The 21,538-nt window shown below is 46.9% G+C and overlaps 1 long non-coding RNA gene and 2 pseudogenes across 1 annotated transcript in view; all 3 read right to left on the reverse strand.

Moving 5' to 3' along the window:
- Window positions 1-6,638, reverse strand: part of LOC102489718 (uncharacterized) — a 30,272-nt gene extending 23,634 nt beyond the window's left edge. Inside the window, exons 1-2 of the long non-coding RNA XR_334029.1 lie at window positions 6,525-6,638; window positions 5,944-6,041 (exon numbers count right to left, since the gene is read on the reverse strand). This is a non-coding gene — a long non-coding RNA (uncharacterized LOC102489718). The remainder of the gene's footprint in view (window positions 1-5,943; window positions 6,042-6,524) is intronic.
- An 8,079-nt stretch (window positions 6,639-14,717) lies between these two features.
- Window positions 14,718-18,252, reverse strand: LOC102487213 (ubiquitin carboxyl-terminal hydrolase 7 pseudogene; annotated as a pseudogene).
- Window positions 18,253-19,555: 1,303 nt separating this feature from the next.
- The window catches only part of LOC102490415 (ubiquitin carboxyl-terminal hydrolase 7 pseudogene), a 2,427-nt pseudogene continuing 444 nt past the window's right edge, over window positions 19,556-21,538 (reverse strand).

The following is a 21,538-nucleotide window of genomic DNA, read 5'->3' on the forward strand; positions in this document are numbered from 1 at the left end:
TCGAAACCTAGATCTTACTCATGTGCCACAACTAGATGGAACAGCTCCAGGCTACAAGTCCCCTCCTCTCTGTCTTTTTCAGTCTCTCTGTAAGGGCCTGTCTAACATCATTCTCTAAGCACTGATCTTATACCTGTTCTAAAGGGGAAAAGAGATTTCTCCACAGAACTTTAACTGAATTAGACCAGAAATTAGTATGCAACACACGGTCCCAGATATGTGAGCAGTGAGACAGATCAATGTGTCACTTACTTCATTAGGCTATGATTTAATTACAAGCAGACATTCTTTCCAGTTGTGTCTTTCCCATAGTCCCCGATGTTCAGAGTATAAGGACAACTTCATTTAGATGAGAAAAAATTTTCAAGAAGAGCTTCTGGAAAACCAGGCTTAGAAAATTCTGTAGGTTATAACTAGCCTAATCCTTGCCACCCGATATTTAGTTAACAAATATCTGTCAAAGGCCTACTGTGTGGATGCTGGGTAGCTGGAGGAGAGGCCAAGCAAGCCCCTGCCTCATGAAGGAGCTTACAGTCCAACGAGGGAACAACTCTGAATGTTGCTAGCACTAATAAGTACGTGTGGATAAATTATGGTAAATATCACGAAGCTATAAGAGAAATCATTTAGGGGTTAGGAAGGGTTCTTTGAGGAAGAGTCTTTTAAAACAGGATTTAAGAGATGAGAAGGAGCTGGCCTGGTGAAAACAGTATTTTAAAATAATTGAGTACCACAAGCAGAAGGTCCTAAGGTGGAAAAGATCGAATTATGGAACCAAAAGATCAGTATGGCTGAAGCACAGTGAGGGCAGCTGGCGCTCTCACGAATGCTGAAGTTAAGGGTTTGGGCCTTAAAAAAAGCAATGGGAAGCCATCAAAAGGTTTCTAGGGAATGAATGATATCATCGGCCTTATATTTATAATAATTCATTCTTTTTTAAAATTATGATTTCTGGTTTATATATAATCAATATATATCCTTATGGGCTGCGGTATGGTTTTATAAGGCATGCACAGTGTACAATCATCAAATCGAGGAGATAAGTGTATTCATCTTGTTTAACATTGAACATTACATTATGTTGTGCACATTTGTTAACAGTTCTACTAGTTTTTGAAATATGTATTCAATTATCCCCATTTTTAACTCTGTTATGATACACTATCTCATAGCCTATTCAGTTTCATATTTTTCATTCTGGCTCTCATGTGGTGAGTAGGCTGGGGGGAGGTGAGAAAGGTTTCTGGGTGGCCAGTGAGGAAGGACAGGTGCAATCCAGGGGAATCATGTCAATGTTCTCTCAAGTATTAGGACATTTGAGGCACAGCCCACATAAAGAAAAATTCTATTCAACTGTCAGCATCTTTTGGAAAACTAACATGTTCTTTCGCTTGTGGAGGAATGGAGGAGATTTCATTCAACATGAACTTCAAGAACAATTACAGAGGTACTGTGTATTGTCCATCAGACCAGAGTCAAGAGGCTTAGGGTCAGAGATTTTTGGAATGTGAGACTCAGTGTCCACTGAGTTCCCCTGGCAGGGCATGGTGACTGGCTACAGGCTATCCTAAATTATTCCTAAGAGGACAGATATTTACTACACAGAGTGCTGAACACAACTCTGACCTTTCCGTGGTTGTAGAGCCACCGGGAAGAGGAGGATGAGGCACAGGCAGAGCTAAGGGTTTGAGGCAGATATTAAATTGACAAGTTTAGAAGACCTATCATCTGGCACAAGCTGCTACAATCTTGTGCCAGAGTTATTGTCACTGTGGCAAATAAACCTGCCTGATAGGACTTTATGAGAGTTCACTTAACAAGACATGGAAAATTATTTGACAATAACATGTATGATTAAGCCAATATCCAGTGTATTCTGGGTGGGAAATCATATTTTGTATGTTGTGATAATGTTCAGTGAATGAATGTAAAATGAATAATTTTAAAATAAAAAAATAACGTGAAGAACTTAATGTGGATAAAGCATTATTCCACACAGAGCCTGACCCTGAGGAGTCCTGAATAACAGAGAGTTGCTGATTTTCTCATCTAGGTAGTATCTTGAGTAGCAGGGAACTGGGGCCCAGGCTCAAGGTTTAATCTACCTCTGTCTTTGTGACTTTGGGCAAAATAATAAAATTTTCTAGCTCTCAGTTTTCTCATCTATTCAATCGGGGATGACAAAATGTACTTGAAAGGGGGGCCATGAAAATGGAATGGTCCATTCTACTCACTTCCATTTCTCCCTCCACTCCCACCAAGCAGGAACACTAGAAGCAGTCTTTTCTCAACCTGGGAGGGTGAGCTGCACATGCAGCGGAAGGCAGGGATCTACACCAAGGGGGGAGAAGTGAGACCAGAGGGCTTTGGGGCATTCAGAGGGCTTTGGGGCATCCACTCCATGCATCTCTCTGCAGAGGACAAGGATTATCCAGAAGGAAGCTGACTCCTTCTGCTAGATATTCCTGGAGGGAGACTCAGTTAACATTGAGAGATGCTGGAAATGGATTATCGCTGATAAGGTAAAACCCCACGGCTCCAAACTCCACACTGAAAACGTGTATCCTGCTCGAGAGGGAAAGAAAGGAAACCTCCACGAGCTGTTTTCCTGTTTTCGATGGAGGAAGGGTGACTCGTGCTTATCCTGCCAGCTTCAAGCTTGTCAGCGAAAAGCAAACTCATGCTGGACAGTGCGCCTTGATTCAGACTCGATGGCCATGGAACACCCACAAGATGTCAACATCTTGCTAGAGTCAGGTGTACCCCAAAGAATTTCCAGGGGCAAGGGCAGACAACACAATATGGTGGGCAGAGGCCTGAGATCCAGTACACTGAGCTGTGCAGCCCAGATGCAGTCAGAGGACCCAGGGCCCATGCTGTGAATAGGAGAAGGGAAAGCAAAACGGACACCAGGGCTGGGCACTGCACAAGTACCATCTCTGAGAGGGATGAATGGCAATGCAGTAGGACGAACTAGCAAGGAAAGAGGCAGAGAGGTGAGCTGAACCCAAGCTGAGACATTAGACATTCCCAAGAAGAAAATTTGGCTTGGTAAGTCAGAATGGGAGGAGAAGAACATGATAGTTCTTCATACGAAAGCAGGTTAGGGATGAGATAAATCCAAAGGTTTTGGGTTTTGTCCTGTTTTGTTTTCGCTGTAGGGTATGTGTGCTTGCCAAAGAGAGAAAGAGAGAGGGAAAGTGATAAATGACTCCCCAGGGGGGATGCCCATGCCACAATCCCTTCACCCTATTCTCCTCTTGGGATTCTGGGCACACATGCCAGATGTGCTTTTCTAGCCACCAGGTCTAGGACTCAAACCATGGTCAGCCATGTAGGAGTCCAGCACTTTAACCACCATGTCACCTATCGGCCCTCGTAAATTGTTCTCAATTTGTTATAATTTATAGATTTTTGTATCCCATATCTCATTCCTACCAAGAGAGTCTCTAAGAACTTAGCTCTCAGATTCATTCCCATAAAAATGTTATACTCCCATTCAGGGTCAGTTGAAGAGACAGTCTCATGTCCTGAAAATTTTCTTTGTAAGATTCTAGCAAATGTAGCATTTGCTTCTTTGTGTGCTGTGTCTAATATTTCTTCCTTCTCAATCGGGGTACCATAGACAACCGGAATGAATTGTGCATCCCTCCAAGAGAGACTGAAAGCCAGGGTCAAAGTCTGGAACCTGTCAGTAAATTTACTGGGGTCTTTGGTTGCTTGTCCAACTTTTCTCTGCATTGATGAATATCAGTAATGGTTTGGAGAACTTTGATGGACTCTGATTGGGCCCTCTTGTCCAACTATTTCTATAAGGGGAAAGGTGATCCTGCTTCGAGTGCATGATGGAATGAAAGGTTGATTATATATTCATTCTGTCTTCTTTGGGGTAGACACACTCATACTTGGGGCACAAGGGGAGGAATGGTAGGAAGGAGGTGTATGTCCTCTTGGTAGTCCCATTATGGCCAAGGGAAACTAAGTGATTATTTCCCATGCCTCCTACAAGAAAAAGAAGGGGAAATGACAGAAGAGGAAGGGATAGGCAACCTAGGACCAGAGTCCTGCCTGGGGCATCTCCCTTGCCAGTGGATACTCCAAGGGAACCAGCTAGGCATCATCCCTAGACGATATCCCTGCCAATAACACCAGATGCCGACCATCCTCAGCCTTAGTGTATCTTGAGATCCTTGGAGTGAATACCTATATTGAGCAACTAGAATTAATATTCCACCTGAGGCATCCCCTTGGAGGGGGATGAAGCTCCGGGACAGTGACCTGGGCATCCCCAGCTTGCCATGTCTTTTTTGGTTCCCAGGACCATTTCCTTGGTTGAATGTCTTCAGCCTGACTGAGAGTCTCCAGGATCCTTGGAGTCCTTCTAAAGAGCTATGACCTACCCTTCCTTTGGTTCTGCCTTCAAGAAGAAGCACACTAAAGTGGGTATGAGAATAAAGTAATATGTAGTTTGGCCTGAGCAAGTCTTTGAAACAGCAGCTGGACTTTTGATTTCTCCCCAGGAGGTATTCATTTGATAAGGGTCTGGTCCTTGGGACTCCTTTCTGGTTCTGAAATGGAAGCAACTAAAAGGTACAGGAAAGATTAAGGGTGAGTCACCCCCTAGAAAAAGTCATTCCAGAAAGCAGCAGAGAAAATGACAAAGGAAGGGAAGCCTTGGAAGAGAGACAGAGAAGTCTAGCAGGAAATTGCCTGTCATCATGTTGAAGGAAGGTGTAGTTCTCATAGCAGCATATGGGGCATGGGCCTTGAGAGACTTGTGAAATGGTCTACAACAGGTAGGAAAGGGATTAGGGTAAACAGTATGGTGAGAAGAGCTATAGGGAGTAATCTAAGAGATCAAAGTGGGGCAACCAGTGGTTTTCCTTCAACAAGATTACTGTGGCCTTCACGAGGACAGATAACACAGGGCTCAGGGTAATACTGAGGGCTAAGTCCTGGGAGCAGAGAGGAAGTCTTCCTTGGCTTAAGGAGGAAATCAGCAAAAAAACAAACAAACAAAAAAAAAAAACATAGCCTTGAATTAAGTGTATCTATAGGCATGTTGTTTCCAGGAATGACCGAGGAAACCTTGGGATGTAAAGATAGCAGCCATGGATAAGGTTGCTCTTACACAGTTTTTTTTGTTTGTTTGTTTTTTGTTTTTTGGGGTTTTTTGTTTGTTTGTTTGTTTGTTTCCTGAGGGGCAAATGAGTTCATTTCCCCAAAATATTCTCCTTGCAAAAGCCTGCAGAAACATATCCCTTTTTCTTTAGATTTCCAAGTTGGCTGGCTTAGCTTTAGGAAGTAAGGTGATTTCTTCCCTACAGAACATTCTTTTCTATCCACATATGCTGATGGGAGAGACAGATAAGGAGCCATAGTGAGACCAAGGACATTCTAATCGCCCAAAATCAGACAGACAAGAAGTGGTTGAGAGACTGAGTCTAAACCAGGTGGAACAGGATGGTGCCTAGAATGACCCAAGATGGCACCAGAAATGATTGCTGAATTCTTCAGACTCATCATACCCTCATTTTATGGTGTTAGCATTCTAGATGACAATCCCATCTACACTATGAGAGTTTAGAACAATAATGGCAATGATAGACCCTACCGTAATCAGGCCAGAAAATAGGGAGAGGACAATGGTTTCAGAAACACCACTGCCCTTTTCCCTTCAGGCAGAAGTTCCTTCCCTTGAAAGGAATGAAACTGCTCATCCACTCTCCTCACATGGCCGCTCCACCATGGGGCAGCCAGTTCTCCACACTTCAGTGAACTTGCTTTCACTCTCCCTCAATGGCTCACTCTTGAATTCTTTGCCATGCAAAGCTGAGAACCCTCACATCCCGGGAGGGACCACCATGGGTTGAGTTTCCCTAGCAACAATAGTACTTCTATTAAATATTAATAGGAAAAAAGAAGGGCTGATGCCCAACTTACAGGTTCAAGTCTTCCAACAGGAGATGAGTCTTCATTACGAGATTGGAGTAGGCTGAAGCAGCAGACTACAAGCACCATGATCAGGAGAAAGAGGAAAGCTATAAGACAGACCATCACATGGCACTTTATGACACAACGGAGTAGAAAAAAGGTTTGCAGAAAAGAAAAAATCCCCACAGTCTGAAACGTGAGAGGAAATGACATGGGGAAGGGGCTTGTGTTTTGCTTATTTCAGTATGAGCCCGCACAATACACAACCTTGTCTTCTGCCTGGCCTGGAATATTCTAGCGTCCAGGATATCCTGACATGAGAGACTTTTTATTTGGGGCACTCTAATGGCTTTCAAATGCCCACCCCACGCAAATGTGGCTATCTGGTGGCTGAAGAAGAAAAAAAAAGAGAAAAAGAAGAGGAGTCTCTCGCCCTTAAACACGGTTTCTAGCCCTACATGCAAGTTGCCCATACCAAGAATATTATTCCGGTCTTGGTTGGCCCGCTATGGCCGAGAGACACGACAGAAATGAAGATGAAAATGAGAAAGAAGGAACAGAGTAGACGGGGTCCCCATTTACGGGTTTACCTCTTGGCTGGATCGCTGCAATGTATGTTGCGGGAGGGCTATTATCCAAGTTCTCGGTGTTTTGAACGAGAATTGACTAAAACCCGCCAATAGTGAAAGTAAAGGAGACTTCAATAAGTAGAAGCGAAAGTACACTTGCGAGAGGGAGACTCAGCCCACGCGGAAAGAGGAAGAGTGGTTCAAGGCCCTGGTAACAGCTTCCCATAGGGCTTATAATTCCTGAACCGGCTGATCATAGGCTGGGCCACTAATTGCTTTCACCCCATTGGCTATATATCAAATGCGGCTGGTTCTCATTAGCTCTATCGAATGTGGCTGGGCCCACTGATTCAACTCATTGGCCATCAGCTAGACATCCCCCACTGAAAATCTCTCACCTACATTACCACAAGCTGGAAATTTTCTGCCCTGGTCATTTTTTCTAGCTAGCCACATAGACAGCTTCCTTACCCACTTCCATTTTCCAGCTTTCTTCCTGCCTCACTACCATACCACTTGCTGGCCCCAATTCAAAGAGTTTTAAGAGCAGAACTGAAGGGGTCCATAAGTAACTGGTCATTCTCTTACTTGAGGAAATAATGGCGATCAGAGAGGTGAGAATGCATGTCCAGAGTCACACAGCAATGAAGTGACAGAGGCAGGACGGGAAGCTAGGTCTCCTTTTAGCCACACCAGCCTGTTTTGCCTCTAAACTAAAAGAAGAGTCCTGGTTGGGGGGGTAGGAGGGTACTGAGATGTCCGGCCTGACCAACAACTGGGGGCTGTACCGTGTGTTCTCCTAGCCCTGGGCCAATGAAACCCTCTAGACCCCTTGTCATAGCAAGGCCCAGAAGAGGGAGAAAGGAGAGAACGCAGCTGGGACTTCCTCAGGACTGCACCCTCTAGCCAACGTCCAACCATCACGCCACACTGGGGACTGTCTATAGACTTCCAGCACAAAGACAGTAAACAAATAAGCAATGAAGAGTCCACTCAAATGACTGTTCCTTGGCTAATTAAAATACCTAAGATAATATTAAGAGGAAAAGGATATAAAGTAATAATAATCATGTATTAATACTACCTAAAATACAAAATTAAAAGAGAATAGTAAGGAAAAAGTAAGCCAAAATATTGGTAAAAGCCTGTTTCGGTATATGATAAACTAAGAAATGATACTTTCAATATTAATTTTGTCAAATTGTCTTTGGTTAACATTTCATACCTTTATAACACTAAGGTATATGCAACATGTGTACATAAAGGTCTGTCAATAAAGATGAAAATTTTATTTCTTTTTTTTTTATTTTTTTTTGAGAGGTTTTTGCCATAGGGCGTGTGCGCTCGCCAGACAGAGAGAGACAGAGAGACAGAAAGCGAGAAATCACCCCCCAGGGAGGATGGCCAGGATGCAATCATTTCTCCTCCATTCTCCTCTCAGGATCCTGGGCACTCACACACACGCGCCTGGTGTGAGTTTTAAGCCACCGGGTCCGGGATGCGAACTGCAGCCGACTACATGGGAATCCAGTGACACAGCCATTGCACTAACTGCTGGTCCCGAGATAAGAAAATTTTATTTCTCACCTCACTCTTTTTCATTGCAAGTAGCAGGCTAGCTACATTTGAGATCGGCTAGCTCAATGAGCAGTCAGTGCACATCTGCCTGTGTGCTCAGAATGGTACATGTACTGTGGAAAATATAAAAGAAATTAAGACATGGGACCAGCAGGTGGCATGGGGGTTGAGGTGCTAGACTCCCACATGACCCATGCGGTTTGAGTCTCTGATCTGGTGACTAGCTTTCTCACTTTCTCTCTCCCTGATGAGTGCACACACCCTATAACAAATTAAAATAATAACAATAATAATAATAAAATTATTGGGTCAACGGAAAAGTCATGACATTTTGGCATAGAAAAATATGTCATGACTTTTCCGACAGCCTAATAAATAATTCTTTAAAAAAATAAATTAAAAGACACAGACCTTTACTCAGAAGTTTTAGGAAAACACAACAGGTACAAGTGCAGATTCTGCCCTCACCCCACTCCAAATAGAAATTTCCTAAATGTATTTATCTACAGTTGAAATCTCTCCCTTAACTCCACAGCTTCCTTACAATTGAATGTGCCAACTGCCTCCAACCCAACATTTTCCAAACCAGATCCACTGTCACTATTCCCACCTCCATTGCCCATGGAGTCCATTCCTCAGCTCGAGGGTGGAGGATGAGGAACTGAGATGCCAAAAAGCAACGGGCACTGGGTCTCAGGACTGGTCACATGGAATGAAGGGAGGAAGGGCTCCCAGCCACACACCATGGCCTTTCCTGAACCAAAATGCCCTGGGACTCACCTCGGCTGCAGCTTATTCCAGACCAAGACTCTAAGGACATATCAATACCTGTCACAAGCAGGGAGGCAAGATGAAAGCCTGCTATCGAGAGGCCCGAGGTGGCATTTATGAGAGTGGAAAAAGTATGGGCCAGTTATTACTGTTGGAAATGTCTAGTCATATTTTATCAAGAAACGACCCTAAAGGCAATATTAGAAGAATCTATCAATCTTTTAACACAGGCAGCAGCCAGGAAATGGTCACGTTTCCAGACTTCTCAGGCCTGAGTAAGAGCGTGTGGGCCCAGCCACGGTGGATCAAGCAGGAGGGTACTGCTGCTCATTGGCTGAGGTGGCTTGGGAGGCTGGGTTCACTTCCTGAGCCAACCTCAGCAGGCCGGCGGGTGGTGTGCACCTGTGGTCCCAGCTCCCTGGGAGGACTGTGACATGAGCAGGCACTACCAAACACTCCTCTATCTCCTTTCCTCTCGGGAAAACTAAGCACGTGTGTACGTGAGGGTGGTGTAGGGACCTTGTTCTGCGTGAGGGCCGTGCTGGTTGGTGTGCACAGGCAGACTCGTCGGAGCCTATAGTCTGGAGCTGGAGGTGAGGGTGGGTTGTGGTATCAGGATTTAGTTGGGGGTGCTGTCTCATGCTGTCTTCTCCCTCATGGAAGAAATCATTTTTTAAAAAAAATTAGCTTTCAAGGTAAGGATTATTAGTGCTCCTATTCTCAAAGGGCACGGTCTAAGGCACAGAGAGGGCGTTCCACTGAAAAGAATGTCCTTAGCAGCCATGTCTCAGTGCGAGCTTTCCACTGCGAGCTGCGTGGAGGAGGGGAGGTGACACACAGTCATCCAGTCATGTGTCCATTAGTCTGTGGATGCACCCACCTCCCGGCCATGCCCTTTACTCACTTATTCACGCCTTCCTTTGTTCAGTTCTGAACAGAAACTCCATCTTCCTCGCAAGTCAGGCCCGCTGACCTCAGGACGTTGTGAGAGGAACAAGCAACAGCCTGAACACACATGTGTCACTGATGGTGAAAATGGCACAGTGGGAAGTGAAGCGAGGGAGGTTAGGGAAAAGAAGGTGGGCAGAATTTGACTCAATTGTGAGTAGCTCCAAGCTGCCTTTTCTCTACTTGCTTATCTGATTGAATTTCAGAACCCTAGCGTTTCTGTTCAAGCAGCTCCCAAATTAGCAAGCACGCCCTGGGTTCCTACAACATGTACTTGCTATTCAGGACACCTGCCCTTCCTGGCATGCCCATGATTCCAGAGTGCTCTCCCAGTTGGGAGGGAGGGGGGAGTTACTAAGCAGCTCTGCCAGGAGGCAGCTGTGTGGCCTCGGCCAAGCTCACCCTGGGAGGGGCCCGAAAACTCCCTGACACTGCGCCGAGCACAGTGTTCCTGGTCAGCAGTGGTGCTGGGCCTGTGAGCTTCCGCCCCATAACCATGGTTGCGTCTTCTAGTGTTTCCAGCGCCCGCACAGCCTTTCTGACTGCTTCCCTTCCAGACAGTGGAGATTCACATTCCTTTCTAGAGCGAGGTTCCAGAGGGCCTGGTGGGCTAAGCTTGCCAGCTGGGGAGAAACTGGAAGTCGCAGTGCGGACTCCCAGCCAGTGCTCTGGCCATTCCTGCCTGCCTTCTCTCCTCACTTACTGCATAATCTTAGGTCTGGATAGTGGCTTTTTTCCCCAAGGTTCATGTTGGGGAGTTTGGTCTCCATCTCAGTGACTGGGCCTCCAGTCCCTCCAGGAACCTTTGCTGGCTAGAGCTGAGAACCCAGGAGGCCTCACCACACCACGAGGCCTGAAGGAACGGGCCCAGGGTTACATTGAGAAGGTGCATACTCACTCCCCTTTTAGTCTAAGCTACTGGCACTTTTGGGAGAATTTCATGCCCTGCTCTCCAGGCCCTTCTGAGTGTTTGTTATAATTTCATTTTTAACTAGTAGGTTATTTTTCCCAGTTCAATTCTGTTCCCAACATCTAAGCCATTGAAAATGTTTTTGGATTCTGTTCTGTTAGATGTCAGGAGGTGAAACTGTGACTATCTTGCCAGCTGGCCCCACAGTTCTCAGGAAAACACCTGGACCAGAACCTTGGTGCAGCAGGTGGTGGTGACAGTAACCATGGCTACAAAGCCACTCATTACATTTCACTGTGGGCTGAATGGTGGCTTGTCCCCAGAAGGTTCATGTTGGTGAGTTTGGTCTCCATCTCAGTGACTGGGCCTCCAGTCCCTCCAGGAACCTTTGCTGGCTAGAGCTGAGAACCCAGGAGGCCTCACCACACCACGAGGCCTGAAGGAACGGGCCCAGGGTTACATTGAGAAGGTGCATACTCACTCCCCTTTTAGTCTAAGCTACTGGCACTTTTGGGAGAATTTCATGCCCTGCTCTCCAGGCCCTTCTGAGTGTTTGTTATAATTTCATTTTTAACTAGTAGGTTATTTTTCCCAGTTCAATTCTGTTCCCAACATCTAAGCCATTGAAAATGTTTTTGGATTCTGTTCTGTTAGATGTCAGGAGGTGAAACTGTGACTATCTTGCCAGCTGGCCCCACAGTTCTCAGGAAAACACCTGGACCAGAACCTTGGTGCAGCAGGTGGTGGTGACAGTAACCATGGCTACAAAGCCACTCATTACATTTCACTGTGGAGGGCGAGGGGGACACAGAACTGAGGGATGGAGACTGCAGAGAAAGGAGGGAGAGAGGATTCATAGTCTATCTTCAGACTGAACCTGTATCATTAGCATCTGCCAGAGTGGGGTGGCATCTGGAACTTGACCCAGAAATGGTTTAGGGCCAGTTAATCAGGAGCACAAGGATGCTGAATGTGAACTTAGAATCTGAGTCTCATTGATAGGGCCAGCAGATGGCATAATAGGTACGTTGCTGGACTCCCACATGGCCAACCACGGTTTGAGTCCTGGACCCAGAGGCTTGAAACTCATGCCAGGCACGTGCGCAGGTGTGCCCAAGAATTCCTAGAAGAGAATAGAGGAGAAAGGATTGTGGCAAAGCCATCTCCCCTCCCCCCCTGGGGGGAGGTGTGATTTTGCACCTTTTGTCTCTCTAGTGAGCACATGCATCCTATAGCAAAAAAAACTCTTAAAAAAAAAGTAGAAAGATGAGCTGCTCCTATGCCCTGAGAAATTGTGGACATCTCTGGGACTACCCTGGACTTCTACAGAAAAGAACTCTAGCTTGAGGAGCCACAGGTTGGCATGTGAAGTGGGTAACTGCTAACAATGAACTAAACAAGTAACAGGGTGCTGGGACAGGAATGGACGTGATCTAGCCCTGCCCAGGAGAAAGACCGGTCCTTGATTCTCTGCAAAGCACTTTGTCAAGCGCCACCCCTGTGATCTCGCCGCACCCCTGGAGTACTGCCCACCTTAGCGTGTAAAAGAGATAACCTCTTCGTGCCCTTCCAGACCTGTGCTCTCCCTGGGAGTCAGTCCCCTGCCTTGAAGGCTCACCAGGTGCAGGAACCAGACAGTTGGCTGGGGTGTAGGAAGACCAGCATACTGAGAAGGGGCAGGTGTGTGTGCAGGGGGGAGGCTTGCCTGCAGTTCTGAAAAGTGCTTCACTTTGCCTGTAGTTGGAAAGATACTAGGAGTCCTTTGGTCTGTGGCATCCCCTGATGCACGCTGGAGTGAGGCTCTTCCAGCTGAAATATCCCCAGTGAAAGGTGGGTCTGACACCTGCCCCCAGCCCTCCCTGCCTGATATCCTGGCTGGGGACAACACCGCTGAAGCCCGCTTCACCCCACTGCTCCCCCACCAGCAGACTCGTGTTCCGCTAGTCACTCTCCTTGCTCCAGGCTGCTCCCCTGGCCCAGAGGCCCTGAGCAGAGCTGCTGTGCCTTGCGGTGCACACTCTGGGACTTGAGTTCCTCCCCGATTGTTCTCATCCTGCAAGTTTTCTCTGGCAGAAGAGAAGGCATGTTAAACTTTTTAGGGTAGAGGAATGATTTCCTGGCTCTGAGTGGCCTTCTCAAACTTCGCTATTATTCTTATAGGACTAAATATGTTTAATTACAGCACGATACTCCCTATACATGCTTATCACAGCCCAGCGAGGTAAATTTACACATCAGATTAACAGCATCAAACCCTCCTTCACACGAGAAAACTTTCTGTACTTACCTCTCCTTAGTCCCTCCAGCCTCCACACACCTGACCAAGGGCAGAGGCCTCCCGAGATTAGCAATGTGTACCTGGGGTGCAGGGTGGGGAGGAACAGAGCCCCTTTGTCCTGCATCCCACAGGCCACACACACCCCTCCAAGGCGGCTCCTCAGGTCTGTACACAGGTGTGGTGGATGAGACGCATCAGTGCCCGGCCATGTGAGCAAGTGTGAAACAAACAGAAGCCCTCTATTTCCACGAGCTCAGGTGCAAACGGTGTGGGACCTGTTTCCCCGGTGAGAACCAGGAGCTCCTTAACAGCCTTTGAGTGGGAAGTGAACGGTCCGAATGAACTGTGCCCAGAGCCATCTGACAGTTGAGGGACAAGATCTGGGTGCTCACCCAGCCCAGACACCCAGGAGGAAGGACTCCTCTGCTGGGGGACGGGGTGTGTGACTGAGACAGAAATGAGGTGGCCTCGTCGCCAGCACTGGCCCAGAGGCGCCCAGCTTACCTGCCTGAGCATACCTCGGCATACCTTTGGCAGGAGACTCCCCTGAACCTCCCTCTAACATAGGGACCCCAAGTCATTTGTGGTTTGGAGGAAAAGCCAGGCAGTGGCTGAGTCATAAAGGACAGGGACTGCGGATGTGAGGCATTTCTGAGGGTGCCTGGGGGCAGGGAGGCAGGACAGTGCAAAGCTGCCCTGAGAATTTATTCAGATCTGGGACTGATCGGGTACTACGGAAGGGCTTCTTCCATGGCTGAGAGCTCCTAATTCAATTTGGTCCCGGTCCATCTGAGACTGGGAGCTCCCTGCCGTCATCCCCTGCCTCCCACAACCATACTATGGCCAGACAGACTGCCTGGGAGAGGAGGCATCATCTAAGCGGCAGGAAAAGGTAACACAAATCAGTGTTTATGGGGTGTGGCCCTGGCTGTGGTGGAGACCGTGTAGAGGTGCAGTGAGACAGATGGAGACATGTGGCTCGGAGAGCGGGGAGCTGGGTTTGTAACTAGTCGAAAGATCCCGCCCAGCCTGGGGCATTAGCGTGGGCAAGGTAGAACCCTCAGCTGGCTGGGCAGACACCGCCTAGCCCTGAGCTCACCATTGCATTCTGACCAGCACTCATGGAGCGTGAGCGCCACCTGGTGGTCCTATCTGGTATGACCAGGGTCCAGTGACTGGAAGCCAGCCCTCAGGGCCAGTCTGATCACCATCCCGGTGGCTACTGATGTCAACCCACACCGACACAATGCATCTTTCCAAACAGCCTGCATTCTACCCACCTAGGCTATGCTCAGCCCAGTCCCTGTTGATTGCAGTAAGGGTAGTATCTCTGCCAAACTAACCAAGACCATCCCACTACTTACTTGTGCCACACCCTGAGCTAGGCACAATGTATCAAAAATTATGAAGCATGGGCCTGGCCAGTGGCATGATGGTGAAGGAGCTGGACTCCACTATGGCCAACCACGGCTCAAATCTCAGACTTGGCAGCTTGCTTTCTCTCTTTTTCTCTCTCTCTCTGGTCAAAACTGAGTAATAATAATAATGATAATAATAATAATATGAAATAACTTTTTATTTTTCATTACTAAGCTAAGGTCCTTTTCTTCAAGGGGCTGATATGTTTAAATATTTAGAATTAACCAAAATATAAAATGTAGATGACAAATAGATTCATTAAGCTGTAGGGACACAGACAGGGTGACAACTCACCAAACCTCAGCTTTTCTTAAGGTGTCATCAAGATGCGAAGGATAGGTAACATCTCAGCAGGTGGGAAGGACAGACCAAGCAGAGCAGCAGGGTAGTAAAAACGCCTAGTCCAAGATGCAGTGAGGGTGGCTGTGGAATTCTGCTGAGGAGGAGGGGGGTGGAGGGCAGATGGAACCTGAAGGATGACTTGTGTAAGCCAGGTTCTTGGCTTAAACCTCTGCTGAGGTATGAGACCCTGAAAGTTTTGAAGCAGGAAATGACAGGGCTGGTCTTTAAAGAGCTACTTAGGAAGGGCCAGCCGGTAGTGCAGCAGTTAAAGGATGCACTGGGAGCCAGATTTCCACAGTCCACAGATCCTGTCCAGGGAGCCTGCCCCTGGTTTGAAAAACATGCCTGGTACATGTGTGCATGTGGTCAAAGTCTTAAAAGGATGGCAGGAAAAGAATTGGTGTGAACACGCCCCATCATGGTGTCTTCTCTCTCTCACTCACTCACACACACATGAACCCTGGCAATTAAAACAAAAAACTATTTAAGGGGCAAGTGTGCAGGAAGACTGGTCAGGGCAGATGGCTGCAACATTCCGATGACAAGACCCGTCAACGAGCATTGGACCTATTACTGACACGTGCCAGCCCTGTGCACACAAAAGTCCCTTCCCTGGTGGGCCTACATCCTGGAGTGTGATGAGGGAGTGGGCAGGAAGGAGGGAGGGGAGACAGGTGGCAAGATACTGCAGGAGGAAAATCTCCAGGACTTTGATGATCAGTGGGTAAGAAAAGGGGAGGGACAGAGATTCCACCTGGATGATGGGAAGCAAAAAGAGACCCACTTGAGGAGGAGGGGAAGGGCAGGTTTGCGAGGGGAAGGAAAGGAGTCTGCTTTGGGGTATAATCAACAAATTCAACAAACCCTGAGCAAAGACTGAGTCCACACAATCAATATTACATGACAACGACCTGCCTCTCCCATCTCATGCCAAGTCAGACTAGATTTCCTAGAAAACGCTCCTGCCATGAGAGGGTAATGTTGTGTTCTGTCCATTGTGCAGATTTCTGTACACAGAAAAGAAGAGCTCCCCTGGAGAGAAACTGAATTGTCCATGTGCTAAAAGGATGAGACCTGCCTGTGAATAACTAGAGCTAGTGGCCCCCAGAAAAGGCTCTAAGTCCTCGCTGTGGCAGGCCCAAAATGCCCTTGGTCCAGAGCCATTCCTCTCTCTCTTTGTCTGGCTAATCCTTGGTCCTTAAAGACTCATCTAGGCCATGGTGTGGTCCAGTGATATTGTGCTGCTCAAGCAATGCTGGATGTGTGTGGAAGATCACAGGTTCAGATCCTCGGAGAAGACCCATGACCATGGCTGGGAAGGCTTGAGAAATCACTCCCTAAGGGGCATGACCACACCACAATCCCTTCTCTTCCTTGGGTTTTAGGCACACATGCACAAACATGCCTGACATGATTTTTAAGCCACCAGATCCAAGACTCAAACTATGGTCAGCCATGTGGGAGTTCAGTGCCTTAACCATTACAGCACCTCCTGGCCCCAGGATCATACATCTTTAAAAATAACATTTCATCATGATCTTTATCAAACTTGGGCAGTGTCACTCCTCTGGCTGGCAGCTCAGGATCAACTGTTTCCAGGAATATTGTCCAAGGGTTTTCACTGACGCTGAGTTCGATCATGGTTTTGTCGCCGTCTGCTTTGTCCTCTAACACTGCACATCACTTTGTTCTATCACTCCCTGCTTGCAGGGACCATAATTGGATTTGTGCTTGTGGAAATCCCATGGTCGGAGAGAGGTTCTGAACAAACTCAGTAAGCGAGGAGTCCTTCGATACTTTGAACACGGTGTACCTCACTGTTTCTTCATCGTACATGTCATTTCCTTGGCAGCTCTCTGCACCTGCTTATAGAGATGCTCTTCCCTCCGTTCCATCCACTTCTGAGCCTCGATCCTTCACTCTTCTCCACCAACTGCTGAGGAATGTCATGGTCTGTGACAGCTTACAAAACTTCACTCAGCTTCAACTCCCTGACACACACTAACACGTAGACACTGGTGCAGTGTTGTACAGAAAGGTCGTCACTGTGTCCCCATAGTCGTGTTTAATGGCTTTCTTTTCTTTTTTTTTTTTTTTTTTGGTGGGGGAGGAGGTTTTGCTATAGGGCACATGCGCTCACCAGAAAAACAGAGAGAGACAGAGAGATAGAAAGTAAAGTATCATCCCCCAGCGGGGCATGACCACACTGGAATCCCTTCTCCATTCTCTTGGGATCTTGGGCACGCACGCATGCACACGCGCCTGATGTGAGTTTAAGCCACCAGGTCTGGGACTTGAACTGCAGTCGACTACATGGGAGTCCAGCGACATAGCCATTATGCTAATTGCTGGTCCCATTCAATGGCTTCTTCGGTGCACCCAGGCACCATGTCATCATCAGATTTACACCATCTGCCATCCCCCAGGGGTCGAGGTTAACCATGTGGTCTGCCAGGATTATTACAACTGTGAGCTGAGACTGCATGAAGGGTTGATTCACAAGGTCCTTGGGCTCGTTTTTTTCTAAGAACTCATCACGTGCCAACTGTTCTGGGAACTCAAACCTATGGTTGATCTTAATGTTCTGGACCGTCCAAGGGTCCTCTTTGAATCTCGGGAGCTGCAGATGTAACACTGGTGACGATGTGAGGAATCCCACACCTTCCTCTGCTTCCTGCAAGCCATGCTCCCGGGTGTTGTATTATTACCATCAAGTTGTTCTGTTGCCAATAATGCACAAATGATTCCAATATATTTTTCTTTCCTTTTATACTTAGCAGGATGTCATAATAATCTTTCATTAGTCTACTTTCTTACACTGGACACATGCCACCATTTTGCCCTGAATAATTTAGATATGGTGCCTCTTTTTTATTTTCCACCGAGCAACACTCAGTCTCAATACAGCTCTTGAGCATCGGTTGCATGAAGCTAGCTAAAGAAGCTAGCTTTTCCCACTCAAACGACTTCGTTACTTTTCTGTTCCTATGGGCTTATCACTGTGCTAGAATTTATAGAATGCTCTCTGTAATGCTAAAGGGACACTTCTAGAGGAATCATTGCCTGTTGGCATCAGGCACGCAGCCTTTCGTAGCTGATTTGTGAAAACAAAGTCTGGACATGGAACAAGTCACTTCCTGACTCTTCAAGCAACACAGCCTGTGTGCTTCTTCGAATCCCACACAACTCCATGGAGAGCTTCGGCCTGCAAGAATTCCAAGGTGACCTTGTTGTCATTTCTAAATCCTTTCTTGGGGTCAGTCACTTTGTTCCAGGCCATGAAATTGGAAAATCCCCAATCATTTTCTTTATGGAAGAACAAATGTCTAACGTGACGACTGAACAAGTTGTCACCTGTCATTTATAATCTTCAGCACTGCTTGTGCATGACAAGACTACGACATGGAGTCGGACTCAGCATTGCACTGGAGAAAGAGCCCTATGCTTTTTTGGTATGGTCTGTCTGGATAAAAGTGTGGCATCACCATAATCTTGGATGGCAGATTTCATACAAACACGGAGGGCTAAGGACCGACTCAGTCTGCTGGCTCGCTCAACAGGGAACTGAAAGGTTGCCTCAGAGTGCCAACTGGCATCCTCCACATCTTTCTCAGAGTTGTCATGCTTCTCACTCAGGGCCATGTTCCTGCTGACTCTGAATCACACCATGTAAGAATGAAAGAGCCATACAAGCAAAAAGTCATTCATATATTCAAGCCAACATTTACTGAGCACAGTCTGAGACTGGGCACTGTTCCCAGTTCTAGACTTCCAGAGAGCAATTAAATTTAAAACTTGCCCTCAAGGAGCTCATAGTCTAATGAAATGATAAGCACAGAAATATTGCAATACAATGCAATGAATCCTAGAATAGAGGTATGTCTAACTTGGTGTAAAAAAGCCCAAACAAACATCAAGGAGGAGCCGGAAGGTGGTGTGATGGTTGAGGTGCTGGATTCCCATATGGCTGACTGTGGTTTGAATCCTGGACCTGGCAGCTTGCTCTCTCTGTGTTTCTCTCTGGTCAAATTAAAAAAATAACAATGATGAAAAAAATAAATAAACAATAATTCTTTTTTTTTTCTTTTTTTATTTGGAGAGGTTTTTGCTATAGGGTGCATGTGCTTGCCAGAAAGACAGAGAGACAGAGATACAGAAAGTGAGAAATCACCCCCCAGGAGGGATGGCCACACCACAATCCCTTCTCTTCCATTCTCCTCTTGGGATCTTGGGCAAGCACACATATGCGCCTGGCGTGAGTTTAAGCCACCGGGTTCGGGACTCAAACCATGGTCAACTACATGGGAGTTCAGCGACATAGCCATTACGCTAACTGCTGGTCCCAACAAACAATAATTCTTTAAAACAAACATCAAGGAGAGTGTTTCTCTTACTTTGGAGGACAGAAACTTAGGATCAAGAAAGTTTTGTTTGATCTTTCAGTTTGCCAGAGGGTGCATGAGCTCACCAGAGAGAAGAAGAGGAAGAAAGCACCCCCTGATTGGGCACGGCCAGGCTGCAATCCCTTCTCTACTTCTCCACCCAGTCAGGACACACATCCCTGAAGTGTCAAGTTACCCAGATCCAAGACTCAAACTATGGTCAGCCATGTGGGAGTTCAGTGCCTTAACCATTACAGCACCTCCTGGCCCCAGGATCATACATCTTTAAAAATAACATTTCATCATGATCTTTATCAAACTTGGGCAGTGTCACTCCTCTGGCTGGCAGCTCAGGATCAACTGTTTCCAGGAATATTGTCCAAGGGTTTTCACTGACGCTGAGTTCGATCATGGTTTTGTCGCCGTCTGCTTTGTCCTCTAACACTGCACATCACTTTGTTCTATCACTCCCTGCTTGCAGGGACCATAATTGGATTTGTGCTTGTGGAAATCCCATGGTCGGAGAGAGGTTCTGAACAAACTCAGTAAGCGAGGAGTCCTTCGATACTTTGAACACGGTGTACCTCACTGTTTCTTCATCGTACATGTCATTTCCTTGGCAGCTCTCTGCACCTGCTTATAGAGATGCTCTTCCCTCCGTTCCATCCACTTCTGAGCCTCGATCCTTCACTCTTCTCCACCAACTGCTGAGGAATGTCATGGTCTGTGACAGCTTACAAAACTTCACTCAGCTTCAACTCCCTGACACACACTAACACGTAGACACTGGTGCAGTGTTGTACAGAAAGGTCGTCACTGTGTCCCCATAGTCGTGTTTAATGGCTTTCTTTTCTTTTTTTTGGTGGGGGAGGAGGTTTTGCTATAGGGCACATGCGCTCACCAGAAAAACAGAGAGAGACAGAGAGATAGAAAGTGAGAAATCATCCCCCAGCGGGGCATGACCACACTGGAATCCCTTCTCCATTCTCTTGGGATCTTGGGCACGCACGCATGCACACGCGCCTGATGTGAGTTTAAGCCACCAGGTCTGGGACTTGAACTGCAGTCGACTACATGGGAGTCCAGCGACATAGCCATTATGCTAATTGCTGGTCCCATTCAATGGCTTCTTCGGTGCACCCAGGCACCATGTCATCATCAGATTTACACCATCTGCCATCCCCCAGGGGTCGAGGTTAACCATGTGGTCTGCCAGGATTATTACAACTGTGAGCTGAGACTGCATGAAGGGTTGATTCACAAGGTCCTTGGGCTCGTTTTTTTCTAAGAACTCATCACGTGCCAACTGTTCTGGGAACTCAAACCTATGGTTGATCTTAATGTTCTGGACCGTCCAAGGGTCCTCTTTGAATCTCGGGAGCTGCAGATGTAACACTGGTGACGATGTGAGGAATCCCACACCTTCCTCTGCTTCCTGCAAGCCATGCTCCCGGGTGTTGTATTATTACCATCAAGTTGTTCTGTTGCCAATAATGCACAAATGATTCCAATATATTTTTCTTTCCTTTTATACTTAGCAGGATGTCATAATAATCTTTCATTAGTCTACTTTCTTACACTGGACACATGCCACCATTTTGCCCTGAATAATTTAGATATGGTGCCTCTTTTTTATTTTCCACCGAGCAACACTCAGTCTCAATACAGCTCTTGAGCATCGGTTGCATGAAGCTAGCTAAAGAAGCTAGCTTTTCCCACTCAAACGACTTCGTTACTTTTCTGTTCCTATGGGCTTATCACTGTGCTAGAATTTATAGAATGCTCTCTGTAATGCTAAAGGGACACTTCTAGAGGAATCATTGCCTGTTGGCATCAGGCACGCAGCCTTTCGTAGCTGATTTGTGAAAACAAAGTCTGGACATGGAACAAGTCACTTCCTGACTCTTCAAGCAACACAGCCTGTGTGCTTCTTCGAATCCCACACAACTCCATGGAGAGCTTCGGCCTGCAAGAATTCCAAGGTGACCTTGTTGTCATTTCTAAATCCTTTCTTGGGGTCAGTCACTTTGTTCCAGGCCATGAAATTGGAAAATCCCCAATCATTTTCTTTATGGAAGAACAAATGTCTAACGTGACGACTGAACAAGTTGTCACCTGTCATTTATAATCTTCAGCACTGCTTGTGCATGACAAGACTACGACATGGAGTCGGACTCAGCATTGCACTGGAGAAAGAGCCCTATGCTTTTTTGGTATGGTCTGTCTGGATAAAAGTGTGGCATCACCATAATCTTGGATGGCAGATTTCATACAAACACGGAGGGCTAAGGACCGACTCAGTCTGCTGGCTCGCTCAACAGGGAACTGAAAGGTTGCCTCAGAGTGCCAACTGGCATCCTCCACATCTTTCTCAGAGTTGTCATGCTTCTCACTCAGGGCCATGTTC

The sequence above is a fragment of the Tupaia chinensis genome, unplaced genomic scaffold (assembly GCF_000334495.1).
Source record: "Tupaia chinensis unplaced genomic scaffold, TupChi_1.0 Scaffold000139_1, whole genome shotgun sequence".
Classification (NCBI taxonomy): Eukaryota; Metazoa; Chordata; class Mammalia; order Scandentia; family Tupaiidae; genus Tupaia; species Tupaia belangeri.